The sequence below is a fragment of the Microcaecilia unicolor genome, chromosome 11, assembly GCF_901765095.1.
Source record: "Microcaecilia unicolor chromosome 11, aMicUni1.1, whole genome shotgun sequence".
In the NCBI taxonomy this organism is placed as follows: domain Eukaryota; kingdom Metazoa; phylum Chordata; class Amphibia; order Gymnophiona; family Siphonopidae; genus Microcaecilia; species Microcaecilia unicolor.
This window is the reverse complement of record NC_044041.1, coordinates 188,367,154-188,389,658: the sequence shown is the minus strand read 5'-3', so window position 1 is coordinate 188,389,658 and position 22,505 is coordinate 188,367,154.

The window sequence follows — 22,505 nt, the reverse complement described above, 5'->3', positions numbered from 1 at the left end:
CCAGGTACAAAATAAATACCTGAATATATGTAAACTGCTTTGAATGTAGTTGCAAAAACCTCAGAAAAGCGGTATATCAAGTTCCATTTCTCTTCCCTTCCCCCCAAGGGCCTCTTTTACTAAGCTGCAGTAAAAGGGGCCCTGCGGTAATGTCAGTGTATGGATTTGCTGCATGCCAAGGCCCCCTATACCACAGCAGGGAAAAGGAAATGGCTGTGCGTTAAGTGCACACTTGCTATGCAGGGGTGGATTGAGGGTGGTCTGGGTCCCCGGCCACTGAGAATGGTCAGGACCCTCCGTTTGACCGCTGCCTGATGCCTCCCCTGTCCCGGTCCTACCTGAGGGGTCCTGGTAGTCTGGTGGCCTCTATTTGGGGGGGGGGGCATGTTATTTTGCTGCCCACTGCGCTGCCCCTATTCCCCCGCCTGCCGGCACCACCGTGTTTTTAAAATGCCAGCTGAGACTTCCCGCAGTAGTCTCACGGATCTCAACAGTCTCGTGAAACTTCCGCAGGGAGTCTTGGCTGCCATTTTTAAAATACGGTGGTGCTGGGTGGGTGGGAGGGTGAGGGGAATAGCAGCAGGACAGGCAGGAAAGAACATGTTCCCCCCCCCCCCCAATGAGGCCACAAGATCACCAGTGGCACGCTGGGTATCCAGGCAGAGCCTTTGGGCCCTCGGGCACTGTCCGGTTGCCCAAATGGTCAGTCCACCCCTATTGCCATGTGGCCATTTCTGGGGGGGGGGGGGCCCATACTGCTACCTATTTAGGAGGCTGTAAGGGCTCCCGTGCTAACCCAGTGGTAACTGCACAAGGCTGCCCGATTACCACCAGATAAGCCACTGGCACCAAAAAAATTATCTGTTGTGCCAGAAATGGCGCACATTGGGGGGGTGGGCACTATCACCAGCTCCGGCCTGGAATAAACTTCCTGAGCCCCTACGTCTTGCTCCATCCTTGGCCACCTTTAAATCTAGACTGAAAGCCCACCTCTTTAACATTGCTTTTGACTCATAACCACTTGTAACCACTCGCCTCCACTTACCCTCCTCTCCTCCTTCCTGTACACATTAATTGATTTGATTTGCTTACTTTATTTTTTTTGTCTATTAGATTGTAAGCTCTTTGAGCAGGGACTGTCTTTCTTCTATGTTTGTGCAGCGCTGCGTACGCTTTGTAGCGCTATAGAAATGCTAAATAGTAGTAGTAGTAGTAGTAGGACACAACAAGAAGCAGCATAAGGAGTGTCAATGCAAATGCAAGGCGCAGATAAAGAAGGCCAAGAGGGATTACGAAAAAAAGATAGCATTAGAGGCAAAAAAACATAGTAAAATTTTTTTCGGTATATTAAAAGCAGGAAGCCGGCAAAAGAATCGGTTGGGCCACTGGATGACTGAGGGGTAAAAGGGGCGATCAAGGAAGACAAAGACGTAGCGGAGAGACTGAATGAATTCTTTGCTTCGGTCTTCACCGAGGAAGATTTGGGTGGGATACCGGTGTCGGAAAAGGTATTTCAAGCGGACGAGTCGGAGAAACTTACTGACTTCACGGTAAACCTGGAGGACGTAATGGGGCAGTTCAGCAAACTGAAGAGTAGCAAATCTCCTGGACCGGATGGTATTCATCCTAGAGTACTGATAGAACTGAAAAATGAGCTTGTGGAGCTACTGCTAGTGATATGCAACTTATCCTTAAAATCGAGCGTGGCACCGGAAGATTGGAGGATGGCCAATGTAACACCGATTTTTAAAAAAGGCTCCAGGGGAGATCCGGGAAATTATAGACCGGTGAGTCTGACGTCGGTGCCGGGGAAAATGGTAGTGGCTATTAAAAACAAAATTACAGAGCACATCCGAGGACATGGATTACTGAGACCGAGTCAGCACGGCTTTTGTGTGGGGAAATCTTGCCTGACCAATTTACTTCAATACTTTGAAGGAGTAAACAAACATGTGGACAAAGGGGAGCCGGTTGATATTGTGTATCTGGATTTTCAAAAGGCGTTTGACAAGGTACCTCATGAAAGGCTACAGAGGAAATTGGAGGGTCATGGGATAGGAGGAAATGACCTATTGTGGATTAAAACTGTTGAAGGATAGGAAACAGAGAGTGGGGTTAAATGGGCAGTATTCACAATGGAGAAGGGTAGTTAGTGGGGTTCCTCAGGGGTCTGTGCTAGGACCGCTGCTTTTTAATATATTTATAAATGATTTAAAGATGGGAGTAACTAGCGAGGTAATTAAATTTGCTGATGACACAAAGTTATTCAAATTTGTTAAATCGCGACAGGATTGTGAACAATTACAAGAGGACCTTACGAGACTGGGAGACTGGGCGGCTAAATGGCAGATGACGTGACGTGATGTGAGCAAGTGCAAGGTGATGCATGTGGGAAAAAAGAACCCGAATTATAGCTACGTCATGCAAGGTTCCACGTTAGGAGTTACGGACCAAGAAAGGGATCTGGGTGTCATCGTCGATAATACACTGAAACCTTCTGCTCAGTGTGCTGCTGCAGCTCGGAAAGCGAATAGAATGTTGGGTATTATTAGGAAAGGTATGGAAAACAGGTGTGAGGATGTTATAATGCCGTTGTATCGCTCCATGGTGCGACCGCACCTTAAGTATTGTGTTCAATTCTGGTCACCGCATCTCAAGAAAGATATAGTAGAATTGGAAAAGGTGCAGAGAAGGGCGACTAAAATGATAGCGGGGATGGGACGACTTCCCTATGAAGAAAGATTAAGAAGGCTAGGGCTATTCAGCTTGGAGAAGAGACGGCTGAGGGGAGACATGATAGAGGTATATAAAATAATGAGTGGAGTGGAACAGGTGGATGTGAAGCGTCTGTTCACGCTTTCCAAAAATACTAGGACTAGGAGGCATGCGATGAAACTACAGTGTAGTAAATTTAAAACAAATTGGAGAAAATGTTTCTTCACCCAACGTGTAATTAAACTCTGGAATTTGTTGCCGGAGAAAGTGGTGAAGGCGGTTAGCTTAGCAGAGTTTAAAAAGGGGGTTGGACGGTTTCCTAAAGGACAAGTCCATAAACCGCTACTAAATGGACTTGAGAAAAATCCACAATTCCAGGAATAACATGTATAGAATGTTTGTACGTTTGGGAAGCTGCCAGGTGCCCTTGGCCTGGATTGGCCGCTGTCATGGACAGGATGCTGGGCTCGATGGACCTTTGGTCATTTCCCAGTATGGCATTACTTATGTACTTATGACACCATAGTGCCTTGAGCTGGCCTTGTTTCTCTCTATTAACTTTACCTTGAGCAAGTGAAATCATCTTCATCTACTAATGGGATCCAGTGGAAAACATGTCATTTGCATTTAATCTGACTTTCCAGGCCAGTAAATTAGATTATTATTAAAGGGTTTCAAGTTACAATTCAGATATTCCACAGTCTTTGTCTCACCAGAGTTCACTGAACATTTCTGCGCAGGGCCTGGGGCTACTAATAATCACTACTGTTGACCCTTGGGTGAGTCCCGGGGGAGGGGAAGGATGGGTAGGGTAGGGGCGGGGCATTGTTTCTCCTGCCCAGGGTTAGGTTTGTCTTTCAGGGGGTCTCAGTTGTTGGGGGAAAGAGTCTTCTTATCATCATCGGGGGCGGGGGGGGGGGGGGATTCATCTACTGTTCACTGGGAGCTGCCAGGGATCTTATTATTGTCATTGAAGGGCGTGGGAGGTGGAGAGTCTACAATGTGACGAGGTAATTCGGGGGAAGAATGCGGAGGGTGGTGTGTGTGTGTAGATGGGGATGGTGAGTACCACCGTGCGGAACCTTTTTATTTATTTATTTGAGGAATGGCCCAGTACTGCGTTCAGTCTGGTAGCCATCTGCCTTGTGTGGTAAATGCAAGGCAGATGCTGGACACGCCCCCTGCAATAACCATAGAAACTTTGCAGTTACCCCATGTTGAATTTGGGGGTAACCATGCGATAACTGCAAAACCTACCGCACATTAGTAAAGTGCGTTATTGTTACGATGTATCTTAATAACTACTCCCCTAAATTCACTCGAAAAAATTCTATCGGAACCAGGAAGAGCCAGTGGGATCCAAGTAAAGATGGTAGAAAATCACTATACTGTCCTTCTTCATCACCTAAGACTTAGACTTCCACCGTGCTACCCTGTTTCCCCGAAAGTAAGACATCCTCCGAAAATAAGACCTAGTAGAGGATTTCCTGAATTGCTAGATATAAGGCCTCCCCCGAAAGTAAGACCTAGCAAATTTTTGTTTGAAAGCAGGGCCGCCTCCGGGCGGCCCCCCCCACCACCCGCCCTCCGTCGCTCCCGGAACTAACCTTAAACACCTCCTTTCACCTTTGCAGCAAGCAGCAGCAGGGCAGACCTCTCCTTCCTTCTGTGCCCCACCCTCGCGGACGTTACATCAGGCGAGGGCGGGACACGGAAGGAAGGAGTGGCCTGCCCTGCTGCTGCTATCTGCGAAGGTGAAAGGAGACGTTTAAGGTTAGTTCCGGGAGCGACGGAGGGTGGGCGGGCCAACCCCGATCCAATCCTGATGTAAAATAAGACAGCCCCTGAAAATAAGACCTAGTGCATTTTGGGGGGCAAAAATTAATATAAGACAGTGTCTTATTTTCGGGGAAACACGGTAAATGGCTGAGAAAGAAAGGAAAAGAGGAGGGGGGGGGGAGTCTTGAGCAGGGGAGAGTACAGAACACTCTCTACCCACTGCTATGTGCTTCCTACAGCAAGAAGAACACAATTTTGTTCAATTTATCTTCTCCTATTTTCTGTTAGTCTTTTTTTTTTTTTTTAAATAAATTCAGCAAAAGAACAACCTAGGTCTTTCTGCCCTGTCTTTCGGTGATTTGCAGATGTTCCATACTCTGTTTCTCCTCCGAGCCTAAGTAATGAATGATGCTACGTTTTGGATAGGGGAAAGAGTTCAGCAGATTGGTGGAGCCCCTCCTCCCCTTCATCTGCCTAGTTTTCACTTGTAAGAATTTGGGATTTAGATCAAGCCCTTTTTTTTTTTTTGCTTGTAGCTCAAGGCAAATTACATTCAGATATAGCAGGTGTTTTTCTGTCTCTTGAGGGCGGGATCACAAGGAGCCATAGTGGGATTTGAACTAGGTTTCCCTGTTTCTCAGCTTGCTGCTGTAACCATTAGGCGACTCCTCCACTCTGTATAGAGAGGGAAAAGCCCCTAAAGTCATGGATACGGTTGTCGACATTATTATTATTTTTGCTATACAGTTTGACATAAAAGATTTGATGGGGAGTTGTTGTCCAAGATGGCGTCTGAGGTAGATGTGTGTGAGGGCAGCTCCTGTACGCCAATAGTCTTTTAGGCGTATCGGAACCTTTTGGAGCCCACTATAGGGAAAAGAAAGGGGAAGCCCACTGTTCTCACCTCCTTGAGTCGGTTGGGGTCTTCTCCGATGCACCAGGGGACTTTGGACGCGATGTTTCTGCGCACACCAGGACCTTCTGTGAGCACTTCGATAACCCCGGTAGAGATACCGGAACATAGCTGTGAGGAAGTCTCTCTGAGCCCTCCCTCAAACACAGCCCCTCCGAGGCCTGGGGGCGGATCGGTGGCGTCGATGGAACAACGCCATAGGGCACCCGAAGAGGAAATGACCCTGCCGGTTGTAGGAGGAGGCCCCGTCACCACCTCATCTGCTGCGGGGATATCAGAGCGGTTGGGGTGGCGAGATTTACCCCCGACAGAGCTAGCACAAGAGACGCCTCCAGAAAAGCCCGGAGATCAAATTAGACCTGCTGTTGTGACCCTCGAAGTATTGTGGGACGCTATTCAGGGGTTGCACGCTATCCTGAAACAGACATCAAAAACAACTCAAGGAGAACTGGCAGAGATTAAATTGAATCAAGAAAACTACTCGGCCAGACTTGGAACCTATGACACTAAGCTGGAGGCTCTGGAAACCGAGGTACAGACTTTAAAAAACTTTTCTTCATCTGTCTCCAAGGAAAAAACTATTCAGTTTAGAAAAATGGAGTATTTAGAAAATCAACTTCGAAAAAATAATTTAAGAATGCTTAACTTTCCTAAAACTCCTTTACTGCCACCATTGGAGATGTTTAAAAAATATCTGAAAGACATTTTGCTTATTCCGACAGAGAATATGCCACCAATAACTAGAATACAATATATTTCCGGAATTCGTGAAGAGAGACCTGCTTCACCATTGAATCTAACAGATTTCCTTCAAGACTCATTAGAGGTAATCACAGAGAGAACCACTATGCTGGTGATATTTGCATTCGAGTTAGATCGAAATAATATCTTTAAATTATATTTCCGCCATATTAATGAAGATTTCTTAGGCGCGAAGATTCAAATTTTCCCGGACTTATCCAGGGATACTCAAAAAAGGAGGAAAGCTTTTCTACAGCTTAAAACTAGATTTCATAATATAGGAGGAACTTTCCTACTTAAGTACCCCTGTCGATGTGTTGTAGTCTTTAATTCCCAGAATTATATTTTCTTTGAACCAGAGAAACTTTTGGAATTTGTCTCTAGTAAGGAATAGAATGTTAGACCCTGAATATTATGCTATGTATCGGCTGTACACATAGAAATGTCCCTCTACCTCAGGGGCGTATCTGCGTGGGGCCACAGGGGCCTGGGCCCCCGCAGATTTCGCCCTGGCCCCCCTCCCCGCCGTCAACCCTCCCCCGCTGCTTACTTTTGCTGGCGCCGAGGTCCGACCCGCAATCTCCGTTTTTCGTCTTCCTCCGTGGCCATGCTTCCAGGAAGTAACGCTGCAGTGCTGATTCGTTGAATCCAGTTCGGCGTCTGACGAAAAACGGAGATTGCGGGTCGGACCTCGGCGCCAGCAAAAGTAAGCAGCGGGGGAGGGTTGACGGCGGGGAGGGGGTGGAGAGAGGCGGCGGCGGCGGCGGGGGGGGGGAGGGAGGCAAAAATGTGCCCCCCCTCTCTGGCTGTGGCCCCCCCTACCGCCGGATTCCAGATACGCCCCTGCTCTACCTTTATTTCTTTTAATTTCTATAATATTTGATTGCTTAGATTTTGGACAACATTATTGTGGTCTTAAAAATTGTATTAGTTTCTTATAATGTTCTAAATGTAACAAATAGTTTTCCTTAATTTTCTGAATTTATGTATATACATGAATGTGAAATGCAAATTCACCATAAATAAAAAATTTAAAAAAAGAAAAAAAAAAGATTTGATGGGAAGGGGTGAAATGAGTTGGCTAAAAACAGCAAAACTCGCCCTTTTCACCACTTTCACCTATTAAGTTGCCGTATGACGGCTTTTATGCTGAATTTTTCTGGAGATTCACAAAAAAAATTTTTTTTTTAATACAAAGGGCAATGTTATTTGGCTTGCAAGTAATCCTGCATTCTGGACATTGCATGGATTTGCCCAACCTACATGGCCCATATCCTCTAAAGTGACTTCTTGCATTTGTTTGGAGGAATCGGATCCTGAATTCTTTCCAATTCACTTTCCAACTCACTTGATGGCTATTTCTGTTTAGTTACAACTAGAAAATATAATGGGTGCTAGGGATGTGAACAGGCAAAAAAAAAAAAGTCCGGTTCATTTTCAATTTGTTTCCTTTTTTTTATTTTCTGGAGTTTTGCACTTTTTTTCATGCATATGTGTGCAAATCAACTGGGTGTGCATTGATTCATAGCTTAATACATAAAATCGATTTTGTTTGCACTGAATTTTTTTTTAAAATTTTATTTATAACAATTTAATTTTACAAGCACTAAAATAACTTGCCAGAAATACAGACAAAATAATACAAGAATTATTTCAACCAGGTAATTCTATACTCTTCCTTAGACCACAAAATAGGGAGAGTGAAACAAGACAAGGAGATCAATTAAACAACAGTAAACAAAGAAAAAGTGGTATTAACCTGATTATCCCCAGTTATTATTTACTACTACTACTACTACTAGTATTTAACATTTCTAAAGCGCTACCAGGGTTACGCAGCGCTGTACAATTTTAACACAGAAGGACAATCCCTGCTCAAAGAGCTTACAATCTATTGCCCTCTCTCAGTATCCATATGCCGTGGTAGTCTACCATACCTGTACCTCGCCTCAAAATGAACTCCTACAAGCAGCCTTATATTGTGACAAACCTCACCTTCTGCCTGTCTTAATCCGCTCAAGCGATTAAAGAGAATTTTCTCCCTTCCATCAGGTGCTTGTTGTACAGAGAGTCCCACCTTTGTAATTAATACAAAAAAAAAGACTAATGCTTTTGAAAAAGTTTCTTGAATGGATTAGCTAGCTGCTGAAGTGCTTAGCTTATGTATAAACAGAATCTCTGAGGGTCTATCTTCTCAATATTTATTCTGGTGACTGCACCATGCAGATAAGACCACATGACTGGCAAGATGAATACATTTACATGCGAAGACAGATTCTGTTAAATGAAATATTCTGTGCCTGATGAAGCAGTAGGGCACTTGAATCTAAGAGCTAACCCCCCCCCCCCCCCCCCCACAAGGTACAGGAAACTTTACATGTACACTGCAGGGCAACCTGTGCTAACCTGATATGAAAATTTCCTGCTCAGATATGTCTGGATGGCATTGCGTGTCGCCTTGGATAGTACAATCCAATCAGCACTAGAATAAAGAGTTGAGGTTATCACAATTTGCAATGGTAGCTGGCATTCCATTTCAAAGATTCCACTTCCGAGAAGTTAGCAACCTTCTCTGCCAACAAAGACTGGTAATGATGGCGAGTGAGAGCATCATTTGATATTTATGAGGATTACAGTGTGGACAGTAGACAACGGGTGCAGAAACTTCCCAGTGACCTTCTGGTCATTTAGATTCATTCTATACGTAGCATGTTTTCAACATCTAGATAGTATCATTTCTGTTCCAACCGAGCCACAGCACTGAAGTCAACATATCTAGGGATTAAAATTCTCCAAGGGATAGAAATTGAATTTTGCAACTTTATTTCTGTCATTAACTAGCTTATTTTCGAAAGGGAAGGACGCCCATCTTCTGACACAAATCGGGAGATGGGCATCCTTCTCCCGAGGTCGCCCAAATCGGCATAATCGAAAACCGACTTTTGCGCCCTCAACTGCTTTCCGTCGCGGGGATGACCAAAGTTCACGGGGGCATGTTGGCAGTGTACTGAAGGCGGGATGGGAGCATGGTTAAGAGATGGGCGTCCTTGGCCGATAATGGAAAAAAAGAAGGGCGTCCCTCACGAGCATTTGGTCGACTTTACTTGGTCCCTTTTTTTCACGACCAAGCCTCGAAAAGGTGCCCAAACTGACCAGATGACCACCGGAGGGAATCGGGGATGACCTCCCCTTACTCCCCCAGTGGTCACCAACCCCCTCCCACCCTAAAAAAAAATTTGTTTAAAATTTTTTACAGCCTCTATGCCAGCCTCAAATGTCATACCCAGCTCCATCACAGTAGTATGCAGGTCCCTGGAGCAGTTTTTAATGGGTGCAGTACACTTCAGGCAGGCGGACCCAGGCTCATCCCCCCCCCCCCCACCCACCTGTTACACTTGTGGTGGTAAATGTGAGCCCTCCAAACCCCACTCAAAACCCACTGTACCCACATGTAGGTGCCCCCCTGCATCCCTAAGGGCTGTGGTAGTGGTGTACAGTTGTGGGGAGTAGTGAGTTTTAGGGGGGGTTGGGGAGATCAGCACCCAAGGTAAGGGAGCTATGCACTTGGGAGCAATTTGTGAAGTCCACTGCAGTGCCCCCTGGGGTGCCCGGTTGGTGTCCTGGCATGTGAGGAGGACCAGTGCAGTATGAATGCTGGCTCCTCCCATGACCAAAGGGCTTGGATTTGGTCGTTTTTGAGATGGGCATCCTCGGTTTCTATTATGGACGAAAACCGAGGACGACCATCTCTAAGGTCGACCATCTCAACATTTAGGTCAACCATCTCTAAGGTCAACCTAAATGTTGAGATTTGGGTGTCCCAGACTGTATTATTGAAATGAAACATGGATGTCCATCTTGTTTCGATAGGGTTTCCTTGCCCCTTCACGGGAACGTCCTTAGAGATGGATGCCCTTAGAGATGGTCATCCCCATTCGATTATGCCCCACTAAGATGCTTTTTTTCTGTATGACCTTAGACTGCTCCAGGTCACCATCTGCTCAAATAGTTAGGTCTTGCCTTGATTCAATCCCTGATGAAGTCCTTCCCTGACACTCCCTAATGAAATGATCTCATTTCAGTTTTAGAACGGTAGTGTAGACTTTGATCTTTCCCTGTTTCGACTGTTGTAATGGCCTTGTGTTGGGACTTTCAAAAAACTCTTTGAAAGCTTTGCAATCGGCCCAAAATGCTACAGCTAGAATTCTAGCAGGTGTACTAAGGAATTCTCACATTGCTCCAGTTTTAAAAAAATTATCACTGGCTGCAGATTGAGCAGCGAATAAAATTCAAGATTGTTTGTTCAGTCTTTAAAGCACTCCATCAAATGATCTCAACTATTCTTGCCTCAATTTGCATCTTTATCAGCTTGTTAGAAAATTGCATTCCAGTAGTCAGGTCCTGCTTAAAGTTCCTTCATTGCACTCTATTAGACTTGAGTTAATAGGAAGTCTATGTTTCGAACTGTAGGTCCTAAATTCTGGAATGAACTTCCTGTAACTCTTCGTTTTGTTGCACAGTTTAAGAAAGATCTTAAAACATTATTCCATGAGGCATATGAAAATTAGTTTTGTTATCTAATAGATCTTGCTGTGTTTGGTATGTTATTTTGAATACAGGTTTGATGAAGTAAATGGCAATTAGATCAGCTAATTAATTTTTCTGTTATTCTTTAAATTTTATTGTCAGTGTAATTGTAATGTTAATTGTAAGTATTATTTTTATTAATTATCTATGTTCTCTTGAAACCCGCCTAGAACTACGGCTGAAGTGGGATATAAATCTGTCAAATAAAAAAACACAATTTATATTATGTTAACTCAGAGGCTACTATTAACTGGGGGCATGTTTCAAATTTTGTAGACTTTGGAGCAGCAGTTTGGGTTAAAAATAATTGCATTCTGCTCATTTGTAAGAAACTAATGAATAAAACCTGCAGAACTTTGTAGCTGATTGGTATGTTCAGATATCTATGTATCGAGCATACAACTTCCCTGAAGGTCAAGGTTATACTGCTTCTGGTAGTGCTCATGGCGTGGTCATGGAAACATACTTACACATTGCTGTATGGCTTTTAAAATTTGTAGGTACTTTTATAACAGGTCACCCACTGACCCTTTTATGAAGCGGCGGTAAGCCCAACGTGGGCTTACCACTCGCTATAAGGCAGTGGCGTAGCTATGGTGGGCCACGGGGGCCTGGACCCCCCAAATTGGCTCTGGGGTCCCTGGTTTGGCTGGCGGGGATCCCCAACCCCCGCCAGCTGAAGCGTTTGTCCCATGCTGTCTAGTTTTGCCTCTCCTGTTTTCAGTGGCCCCTTGCATGCTCTCGTTCCAATAAAACTGAGCATGCTCGCACATGCTCAGTTTCTTTAAAACGAGTGTGCAGGGTGCGCTGAAAACAGGCGAGGCAATACGAGACCAGCACGGGATAGACCAACACTTCAGCTGGTGGGGGCTGGGGACCCCCCCCCCCCCAGCCAAGGTACATTTGCAGTGGCGATGGGGGGGGGGTCGGAAGTGGCGGTGGGGGGGGGGGGCTGAAGTGGGGGAGGCGGGCTAAAATGTGGCCCCCTACCTTAGCCTCTGGTCCCCCCTCCTGTCGAGGTCTGGCTATGCCCCTGCTATAAGGAAAGTATCGCTGGGCTACCACAGCAGCCTGGCAGTAGTTCCCTTCCACAGCGTGCAGCATATCCAGCGCTGCAAAAATATTTCAATTTTTATAGCACCGGTGTGTGTAGCCGGTGGTAATTGGGCAGTGCTGCACACTGCCCGGTTACCACCAGGTTAGCGTGAGAGCCTTTACTATCAGTGCTCCACTTGCCTCACGGCTGTTTCTTGATAAAAAAACAAAGACCTGCCTTTTATCCACTGCGGTAAAAGGGGGCCTCGACACGCATCAAAAAACCACACAGGCTCACTTTTGCCACAGCTTCGTAAAATGACCTCCCTAGGTTGGCAGCAGAAAGACGTTTATTTTGGTGCTATTTTATAAAGATGCAAAAGCGCCTATCCTGCTTATTTTCGAAGGAGATCGCCGGCCATCTTCCGACACAAATCGGGAGATGGCCGGCGATCTCCTGAACCTGGCCAAATCGGTATAATCGAAAGCCGATTTTGACCGGTGCCAACTGCTTTCCGTCACGGAACCGGCCAAACTTCAAGGGGGCGTTTCAACAGGGTACAGAAGGCGGGACGGGGGCGTGGTTACGAGATGGCCGGCTTCGCCCGATAATGGAAAAAAGATGGCTGGCTGACGAGCATTTCACTGGCTTCACTTGGTCCACTTATTTTTAGGACCAAGTCTCAAAAAACTTCCCCAATTGACCAGATGACCACCGGAGGTAATCGGGGATCACCTCCCCTTATTCCCCCAGTGGCCAACAGTGCCCTCCCACCCAAAAAAATAAATTAAAAAAATTTTTTTTTGTGCTAGCCTGTATGCCAGCCTGAAATTTCATACCCAGCTCCCTGACAGCAGTATGCAGGTACCTGGAGCAGTTTTTTGTGGGTGCAGTGCACTTCAGGCAGGTGGACCCAGGCCCCCCCCCTACCTGTTACACTTGTGGTGGTAAATGGGAGCCCTCCAAAACCCACTGTACCCACATGTAGGTGCCCCCCTTCACCCCTTAGGGCTATGGTAGTGGTGTAGAGTTGTGGAGAGTGGGTTTTGGGGGGATTTGGGGGGCTCAGCACCCAAGGTAAGGGAGCTATGCACCTGGGAGCAATTTGTGAAGTCCACTGCAGTGCCCCCTAGGGTGCCCGGTTGGTGTCCTGGCATGTGAGGGGGACCAGTGCACTACAAATGCTGGTTCCTCCCACGACCAAATACCTTGGATTTGGCCGGGTTTGAGATCGCTGGCATTAGTTTCCATTATCACCAGAAACCAATGCCGGCCATCTTTAAAGCCGACCCAAATGTTGAGATTTGGCCGGCTCCGACCGTATTATCGAAACGAAAGATAGCCAGCTATCTTATTTCGATAATATGGTCGGGACACTGCTTTACGGGGCCGGCCATCTAAATGGCCGGCGCCGTTCGATTATGCCCCTCTATGTGACTTTATAAAATACAAGCACAAATCCAGCGGCAATAGTATCCAGGGATGGGTATTCGTTTGCAACAATATGAGACTTGTCAAATAGCATATCCCAGGTCGTTGCATGTCATTATCAAATGAAGATAAGCGCAGTTTTATCACTTGTTGATAATCGTGTGCGCTCTTTCAGAAAGAGTGTGCCTTCTTTGATCATAGTACACCTTCTTCCAATAGAGTGTGCACTCAACAACTTTGCTCCTGTGATGAAAAATGGTCAAACGAAAAGGAATAAAATGAACATTCATGGAAACTGCATAGAACAAAACTTTTTGGTTGGCCATCCTTAATAGCGCCTACATTGAAGGCAAAGATATTCAAGTAGGGGTACTTTTAGGACATACATGTGTATTTTATAACGTTTGTAGGTAAATGGTGACTGTCCATGCTGCACTCAAACTCAACCCTTCCACTCATCAAGGGGCCCTTTTACCAAGTTACGGGAAAAATTACCCTGAACTGGCGGTGGGGGCCATTTTTCCCACACTCCAGGTCCCTTTTTACTGCAGTGGGTAAAAAAAGCCCCCAGTACAAATGGTCATGCAGTAAGAGAACTCTTACCACGTGGCTATGCGACGGGGAGCCCTTACTGTCAACCAATGAGGTGGCGAAAAGGGCTCCTGTGCTAACCCGGCGGTAACTGGGCAGCATGCGGCGATGCCCAATAACTGCCGGGTTACCGCCGCACAAGCCGTTTCCGTGGGGTTTCTTTAACTACCACTAGCGGCCGTGTTGGACTGGCGGCAGTTCAGAAACAGCGAGCAGTAAGCCCGCGTTGGGCTTGTTGCCACTCTGTAAAAGGGTCCCCTACTGTACAATTACACACCAGCTTGAGCAATGTGTGCTTTTGAGTGTGACCTGATTTTATAAGAGCTCATTTCTATACATAAATCATCCTTGTACATGCAAAACTAGCTTATAAAATTCCTCTATGTCCCAGAGTATAAATTCTTGTTTTTTTGAGTCCTAGAAATGTTAAAAGTCTGAGACAATGGAGACCTCTATGCCTGCAGTGAGGTAATCGGCAACACTGGGTTATATTTTGACATCTTACGGAATATCTCAGGATATATTTAGCACAGCTTCACTTGTATAGCTCTTTTTTAAGTAGATATGTGGAGCTATCAAAAGAGTGGAGGAGTGGCCTAGTGGTTAGAGCACCGGTCTTGCAACCCAGAGGTGGCCAGTTCAAATCCCGCTGCTGCTCCTTGTGATCTTGGGCAAGTCACTTAACCCTCCATTGCCTCAGGTACAAACTTAGATTGTGAGCCCTCCTGGGACAGAGAAATATCCAGAGTACCTGAATGTAACTCACCTTGAGATTCTACATGGAATGTTGCTACTATAAGAGGTTCTAGATGGAATGTTGCTACTATTTGAGATTCTACATGGAATTTTAATGTTGCTATTCCACTAGCAACATTCCATCTAGAAGTCTGCCCTTGCAGATCAGCAACGTGGCCGCGCAGGCTTCTGTTTCTGTGAGTCTGACGTCCTGCACGTAAGTGCAGGATGTCAGACTCACAGAAACAGAAGCCTGGGGCTTTTATATGGAATGTTACTAGTGGAGGAGTAGCCTAGTTAGTGCAGTGGAACATGGAATGTTGCTACTATTTGAGATTCTACACGGAATGTTGCTAGTGGTTAGTGCACTGGTCTTGCAATCCAGAGGTGGCCAGTTCAAATTCCACTGCTGCTCCTTGTGATCTTGGGCAAGTCACTTAACCCTCCATTGCCTCAGGTACAAACTTAGATTGTGACCCTCCTGGGACAGAGAAATATCCAGAGTACCTACTCACCTTGAGCTACAACTGAAAAAGGTGTGGGCAAAATCTAAATAAATAAATAGTGAGTCTACTTCAATGAACCAAATACAGTGAAACACAGACCATGGAACACCAATTGATCCGCTGGTTCCTGAATGGACCATGCACTGTGAAAGACCTTGCTAAGGACACACGGTAGATCATAGCATGTCTGACACCAAAAAATCTCTTCAAGTGGGGTGACACAAAGTAAAAAGATGAAGACCAGCTCTAAGCACTTTACCCATTCACGTGTTAGCCAAACCAAACCTACCTAATGTCTGACCCTGATCGCACAAGATTAGGATAACAGTGATGTTGTTTCTGCCTGCAGTGTTAGATTGACTCTGTGTCATCTTGTAAACAAAGCAGTACATAATAAATCCTATTACTTTTATTGATGGAAGACTGTATGTATCTTTAACACCGATATATCTAGCTAATACCAGCATAAATGACACCGCCAGAAGTTTCCTGATTGCATTATTTTGGTAAGTTGCAATATTCCTTGTTTAGCAAATCCGCTTTCCAGAAACAGCATCATAAATCATAGAAAGCTTTTTATTAAACAAAATAGCATGGGGTGGTGGTAGCAGAGAGAAAGAAATTTGACTTCTTATGAAAAGGGAGCTGGAAACCCTTTATTGGATCAGTAAACACATCCTACAGAAATATAGGAAAATACTGCAAACTGCCTAGCTTAGTGGTATTTATTCCCAATTCTAGGGTGCTGCCAACAGGTCAGCTTTCCAGACTACCCATAATGAATATGCATGAGAGAGATTTGCACACAATGGTAACAATAGGCATGCAGATATATTAGGAAGGATGGGGAAAGGGATTTGGATTTAGTTCTTGTCCTTCTAAGGAGCTCAAGGTGAGTTAAATTCTCATATACTCATATCACCCCTCTCCTCAAATCACTTCACTGGCTTCCGATCAAGTACCGCATACAGTTCAAGCTTCTCCTACTAACCTACAAATGCACTCGATCTGCAGCCCCTCCTTACCTCTCTACCCTCATCTCCCCTTACGTTCCTACCCGTAACCTCCGCTCTCAAGACAAATCCCTCCTTTCAGTACCCTTCTCCACCACCGCCAACTCCAGGCTCCTCCCTTTCTGCCTCGCCTCACCCCATGCTTGGAATAAACTCCCTGAGCCCATACGCCAGGCCCCCTCCCTGCCCATCTTCAAATCCTTAATCAAAGCCCACCTCTTCAATGTCGCCTTCGGCATCTAACCACTATATCTCTATTCAAGAAATCTCGACTGCCCCAACTTGACATTTCGTCCGTTAGATTGTAAGCTCCTTTGAGCAGGGACTGTCCTTTTTTGTTAAACTGTACAGTGCTGCGTAACCCTAGTAGCGCTCTAGAAATGTTAAGTAGTATTATCCTGTCCCTGGAGGGCTCATCATCTAAATTTGCACCTAGGGCAACAGAAGGTTAAGTGGCTGGCCCAAGATCACAAGGAACTGAAGTGGGATTTGAACCAGGTTTCCTTGGTTTTCAATCTACTGCTCCAACCATTAGGCTAGTTCTCCATTACTGTGACCCCAAAAAGCCTGACCCATTGGCCCCCCTTGAGGACTGAGCATGACTACAAAGGGCCTAGCATTGAACAAAGCAAGAAGGGAAAAGTTCAACAGGTAAAGGCTAAACAAGATCAGGGTATTCATAGGCGGTTGGTGGCCCAACTGTTTGGGGAGGCTAAAGGGGGCGGGGTTAGGTGTGGAACCAGGGGTGGAGCTTAAATCCATAATTGTCTGATAACATGCAGAAATAAATAAATAAATAAAAATAAAAGTCACAATTAATACCTTTTATTAAATTTAGATATTAGATATGTATCATATGTCAAAGAATAAAGTGGTTGCTCAAAGCATATTCTAACCACAATCACTCAACTGCAAAACACTATGCACAACTTTGTCCAAAATCACACTCAGAACCTTACTGTACCATAAATATTACACTGGGCAGACCTAATACACCAATATACCATCCATACGGAAAATGCAGACCGTCAACAATATGAAACAAGGTATCATATCATCACAATTCTCATGTAGAGCCACAAAACACCCTAATTCATGTTTAATGTGGGATAAAATGCCATAAATAAGTAAATAAATATAAACTTTTAATGTTGAGCACCTGATTCTCAAAGTGGACATATTCCAAACACTATAATGAAAATAAAATGATCTTTTCTACCTTTGTTGTCTAGTGACTTTTTCTGACCATGCTGGCCCAGTATCCGTTCTGCTGCTAGCTGTCCTCAGTGCAGGTCAGGAAGTCATCCTCATTAAATATCTCCCTGGCAACCCAGGACACCTCCAGCCAATCCCCCCCCCCCCCCCCCCCCCCCCCCCCGCTTTCCCAGCAGTAAGGTAAACAAACCATAAACCAATTTCTACAACTGCTAGAGGGCTTTCACTGCAGCTCCTGCTGTGAGGATGGAGGTAAATCAACAATTTAATCCCCTCAGAGCAGCTGGACTCCACAGCTGATCCACTCTGCTGCAGCAGGGGGGAGGCTTAGCCTCTCCAAGCCTCTTATACCGGGCACCTATGAGGGTAATTATTCCTTATTGGGTAAAAGAAGCTAGAATGAAAAGTCTTTTCTACAGCCCAGATGATATAAGAAATGTTCAGACAATTTTCACACTCAGTATCTAAGAAATTAAAATAAAGTATATAAAAAAATTACAGTAGTAAACACAGCTAATAAGTGCAAGGGGCTCCTTTACAAAGCTGTGGAAAAAGTGGCCTTAATGCGCCCTTACGGGGGTCTTTCCAACATGCTAAGGCCGAAGGGGGTAAAATGGCCAAATTTCCAATTTTTCCATTAATGATCACATGCTAATTTTCCCATTAGCACATAAGCCCCTGCTATCACCTATTTTGTAGGTGGTAGGGACTCACATGCTAAGAACATAAGAACATAGGAATAGCCATACTGGATCAGACCAAAGGTCCATCTGTTCAATTCTGGTCGCCGCATCTCAAGAAAGATATAGTAGAATTGGAGAAGGTGCAGCGAAGGGCGACTAAAATGATAGCGGGGATGGGACGACTTCCCTATGAAGAAAGACTAAGGAGGCTAGGGCTATTCAGCTTGGAGAAGAGACGGCTGAGGGGAGACATGATAGAGGTATATAAAATAATGAGTGGAGTGGAACAGGTGGATGTGAAGCGTCTGTTCACGCTTTCCAAAAATACTAGGACTAGGGGGCATGCGATGAAACTACAGTGTAGTAAATTTAAAACAAATCGGAGAAAATTTTTCTTCACCCAACGTGTAATTAAACTCTGGAATTCATTGCCGGAGAAAGTGGTGAAGGCGGTTAGCTTAGCAGAGTTTAAAAAGGGGTTGGACGGTTTCCTAAAGGACAAGTCCATAAACCGCTACTAAACGGACTTGGAAAACTCCAAAATTCCAGGAATAACATGTATAGAATGTATGTACGTTTGGGAAGCTTGCCAGGTGCCCTTGGCCTGGATTGGCCGCTGTCGTGGACAGGATGCTGGGCTCGATGGACCCTTGGTCTTTTCCCAGTATGGCATTACTTATGTACTTATGTACTATGTACTTATCTAGCCAAGTTTCCTGCTTCCAAAAGTGGCCAATCCAAGTACCTGGCAGAAACCCAAAAGGTAGCAAGATTCCGGAATCCCACAGAGTAGCAAGATTCCGGAATCCCAAGGAGCGGCAACATTCCATGCTACCAATCCTAGGGCAAGCAGTGATTTTCCCCCATGTCCATGTGCTAAACCTGTACTAATCGGTTAGGGCATGACAAATGTCAACCTGCTAACCAATTTGCCAGACCCACTCCCTCCATTAAAAAATTGAAAAAATAGTTTACACACGGCTTGTGCACACACATGCAAACATTACCATGGGAGGAGTGGCCTAGTGGTTAGGGTGGTGGACTCTGGTTCTGAGGAAGTGAGTTCAATTCCCACTTCAGGCACAGGCAGCTCCTCGTGACTCTGGGCAAGTCACTTAACCCTCCATTGCCCCAGGTACAAATAAGTACCTGTATATATTATGAAAGCCACATTGAGCCTGCCATGAGTGGGAAAGCACCGGGTACAAACGTAACAATAATAAAGTGCATCCCGCAGTACTCTATTTTAAGCTGCAGTAAGCACACATTGGTGCATACTGTAGCTTTGTAAATGTCCTGTAAATCAACTGCTTGACAACTGCATCCATCGAAAAAGCTAAAGCACTCACGGTGTTTCACAACACATATGCTGTTAGCCTCATTTAAAAGAGGCGTTCCCAGGGCTGGATGAATAATTTTAAAGAAGCCCAGAGCTATAAGTCTTTCAAAGGTCTAAATAATACTTATCATTGTCACATTATTACACTATTCTCCTTGTAATTATATATACAATTCTATAAAAGCCTACATGTTACCTAGTTGCTAGCTTTAGCAGTCCTGCTTCCCTATTGTGACACAACTTTACCAAGGCTGATTTCACTGAATCCCCAGACAGATATAGCTGAATCAGGCGCCAGATGCAGCTCCCTGACCAGTCACAGTGCTTGGTTTGGCTTTGTTGTGTTAATTTAGATATGACAGGGGTTTTGTTTTTCTTGGAATACATGTTTTTTTACATGGCCTATTTTATGAGAATTGGAACTTCTAATTGTAGTGGACTTGAACTGAATAATTACTGGTTATTTTCATTGCTTAATACTAGGTTTTTCTGTAGAAGTTTTGCTTGATTTGTCTTTATGTGAAATTTCATAAATAAAAAAATTAAAAATTTGAAAAAAAAATCTGGCTGAGGGAGGATGGGGGGTTCCACTGAACTGGTCTGCATAGGGCCCCGCAATTGCTAAGACTGGCCCTGAACCAGACAGCACTGATATTCAGCACTATTCAATGAAGGGTAACGATTTAAGTTGGTCTACAGAAGAGTTATTATTATCCTAGTGGTATAGCAAGATGTCAAATTTGGGTTAGGCCAACGGGTAACATGGATGATGAGTATGACATAGTTCCTCTCTGTCCCCTCCCCCGCATTTCTCCTCCAGCTCAACTTAAAATGTAAATACCTTAACTGGGCAGGGAACCCCAAGCCCTGCCAGCTGATGACATCTGAAGGCCACCACAACTCCCCTTAGCCAACCTTGGCAGTCATTGGCAGCATTCCGGAGCCACTGACGATGGCACCCCATGTATGCTCATTTTTCACAACAAATAAGCATGTATTAGAACATTCAGCTAACACTGATATGATGCTCAAACTGTTTGTTCAATATAATGAAATATCGTAACAGGTAGCCAAGGAGGTAAATCCAGTTGAGACATACAGACAAGACAAGATGGGTAGTACAAAGTCACTAGGATAAACAGAAGGGTCGTTAAACTAAAGGCAAATTATACATACACTTGAATAAGATATTGTGATAAGGCTAAGCGCACTGATCAATGTCAAGGGCAGGCAGGTCCGGAACTACCCTACCCAGAGTTCTCCAGGAGGCCTAAAGGAAAGGGTATACCGGAAATCCCGGTGCGGATTCCTGAGAATTACTGGAAGGGAGGCAACTCAGGAACAGAAATGCCATTGAGTGGAGGAGTGGCCTAGTGGTTAGGGTGGTGGACTTTGGTCCTGGGGAACTGAGGAACTGAGTTTGATTCCCATTTCAGGCACAGGCAGCTCCCTGTGACTCTGGGCAGGTCACTTAACCCTCCATTGCCCCATGTAAGCCACATTGAGCCTGCCATGAGTGGGAAAGCGCAGGGTACAAATGTAACAAAAATAAAATAGATACTATTGGAGATTCTACATGGAATGTTGCTATTCCACTAGCAACATTCCATGTAGAAGGCTGTGCATCTGACATCCTGCACGTACGTGCAGGACGTCAGACTCACAGAAGCAGAAGCCTGCGCGGCCACATTGGTGATGTGCAAGGGCCGACTTCTACATGGAATGTTGCTAGTGGAATAGCAACATTCCATGTAGAATCTGAAACAGCACCAACAGTGGAAGAGTGGCCTAGTGGTTAGGGTGGTGGACTTTGGTCCTGAGGAACTGAGTTTGATTCCCACTTCAGGCACAGGCAGCTCCTTGTGACTCTGGGCAAGTCACTTAACCCCTCCATTGCCCTATGTAAGTCACATTGAGCCGACCATGAGTGGGAAAGCGCAGGGTACAAATGTAACAAAAATAAAAAAAAATTGAAGTCAGTCACCAATAGGGGGCTAATAAAAGATTAAGCCCAATTCCCTTGGGTTCCTAATCAGTACTGGATACCTCCCAGCTGTGAAAGAGGGGGGGAGTGGGATTCCCTGAGAACGGTGAGAGGGAAGGGAGAGGGCAGAGCCCATGGACTGTGTGGAAGAAGGGAGGGAGTCCCCTTTTGAATGGCCCTGTTCAGAGGATCCAGCAGATATGGACTGGGAGAAAAACAACTAAAAGGGAACCTTTCCAGCCCTGAGCAGCAGAGGGTGGGTGGTCACAGAAGTGCAAACTGTGAAGAGGGTGGTGCTCTGCTAGGCCTGCATTGTGCAGGTCTCTTCCAGTGCTATGGGACAAGACTGAAAGGCTTTAGTTTGAACTTTTTGGTATTAGTGTTTTGGTGAAGTAAGAGAACTGGACTCTTTGGACTTATTTTTCTTTTCCCTTTTTGTCTGAGGTTTTGGGGATTGCACTTCAGCCGCCTGGTGAAAGGAACTGTGCTGAGCTGAAGTGATGAACTGAGTGGGGGTTTTTTTTTCTTCCTGTTGGAACTAAGCAGGCCAGCACCTTGCTCAGGAGGAGCTGATAACCAAGTGGGTTGGAGTTTTTCCTTTTCCTTTTTGTGTTTTGCTTTAAAACTGAGTTGGATTACAGTGTGGTGTTCAACTAGGTCCGGAGATGAGAACTGGACTGCAAGAAACCATTCCCTGACCTGTGAGGCCGAGGTGTTTACAATAAGAGGAACTGATCTAAGTTACAGGTTGTGCGGCAAGCCAGTCCAGATGCGGAGTGAGTAGATAGTCAGTCACCATATGCATAAAAGGCTTGGGAGAAGAGTCTGGCTTTCACCAGCTTCCTTAATCAGAGGTAATTTTGATTTAGAAGTAGCCCATTGGGGAATTCCAGAGTGAGCAGAACTGATTGGCAAATAGCTAATTGACCAAATAGGATTTCATAAATATCATTCCTGACTTTGGTTGCTTAGTTGTGCTGGTGTCGGCACTAATTCATATAGCTTCCTGGTAGTGGCTGAAGATGTGGATGTAAACCCCTCCCTCTCACCTCCTCCCTGTGTCCTTTCAAGATCAGATCACTATCCTGAACACCCCCCCCCCCCCCCGCCTGAGATCAGGCTCCTCCCTGAATCCACCCTCATCAACTCTCCTGTAGGACCACTAGAAGCTACCTTACAACCCTACTGGTCTAGTGCGGTAGCTTGAGCAGGAGCGATTACCATGTGATCATGGGAG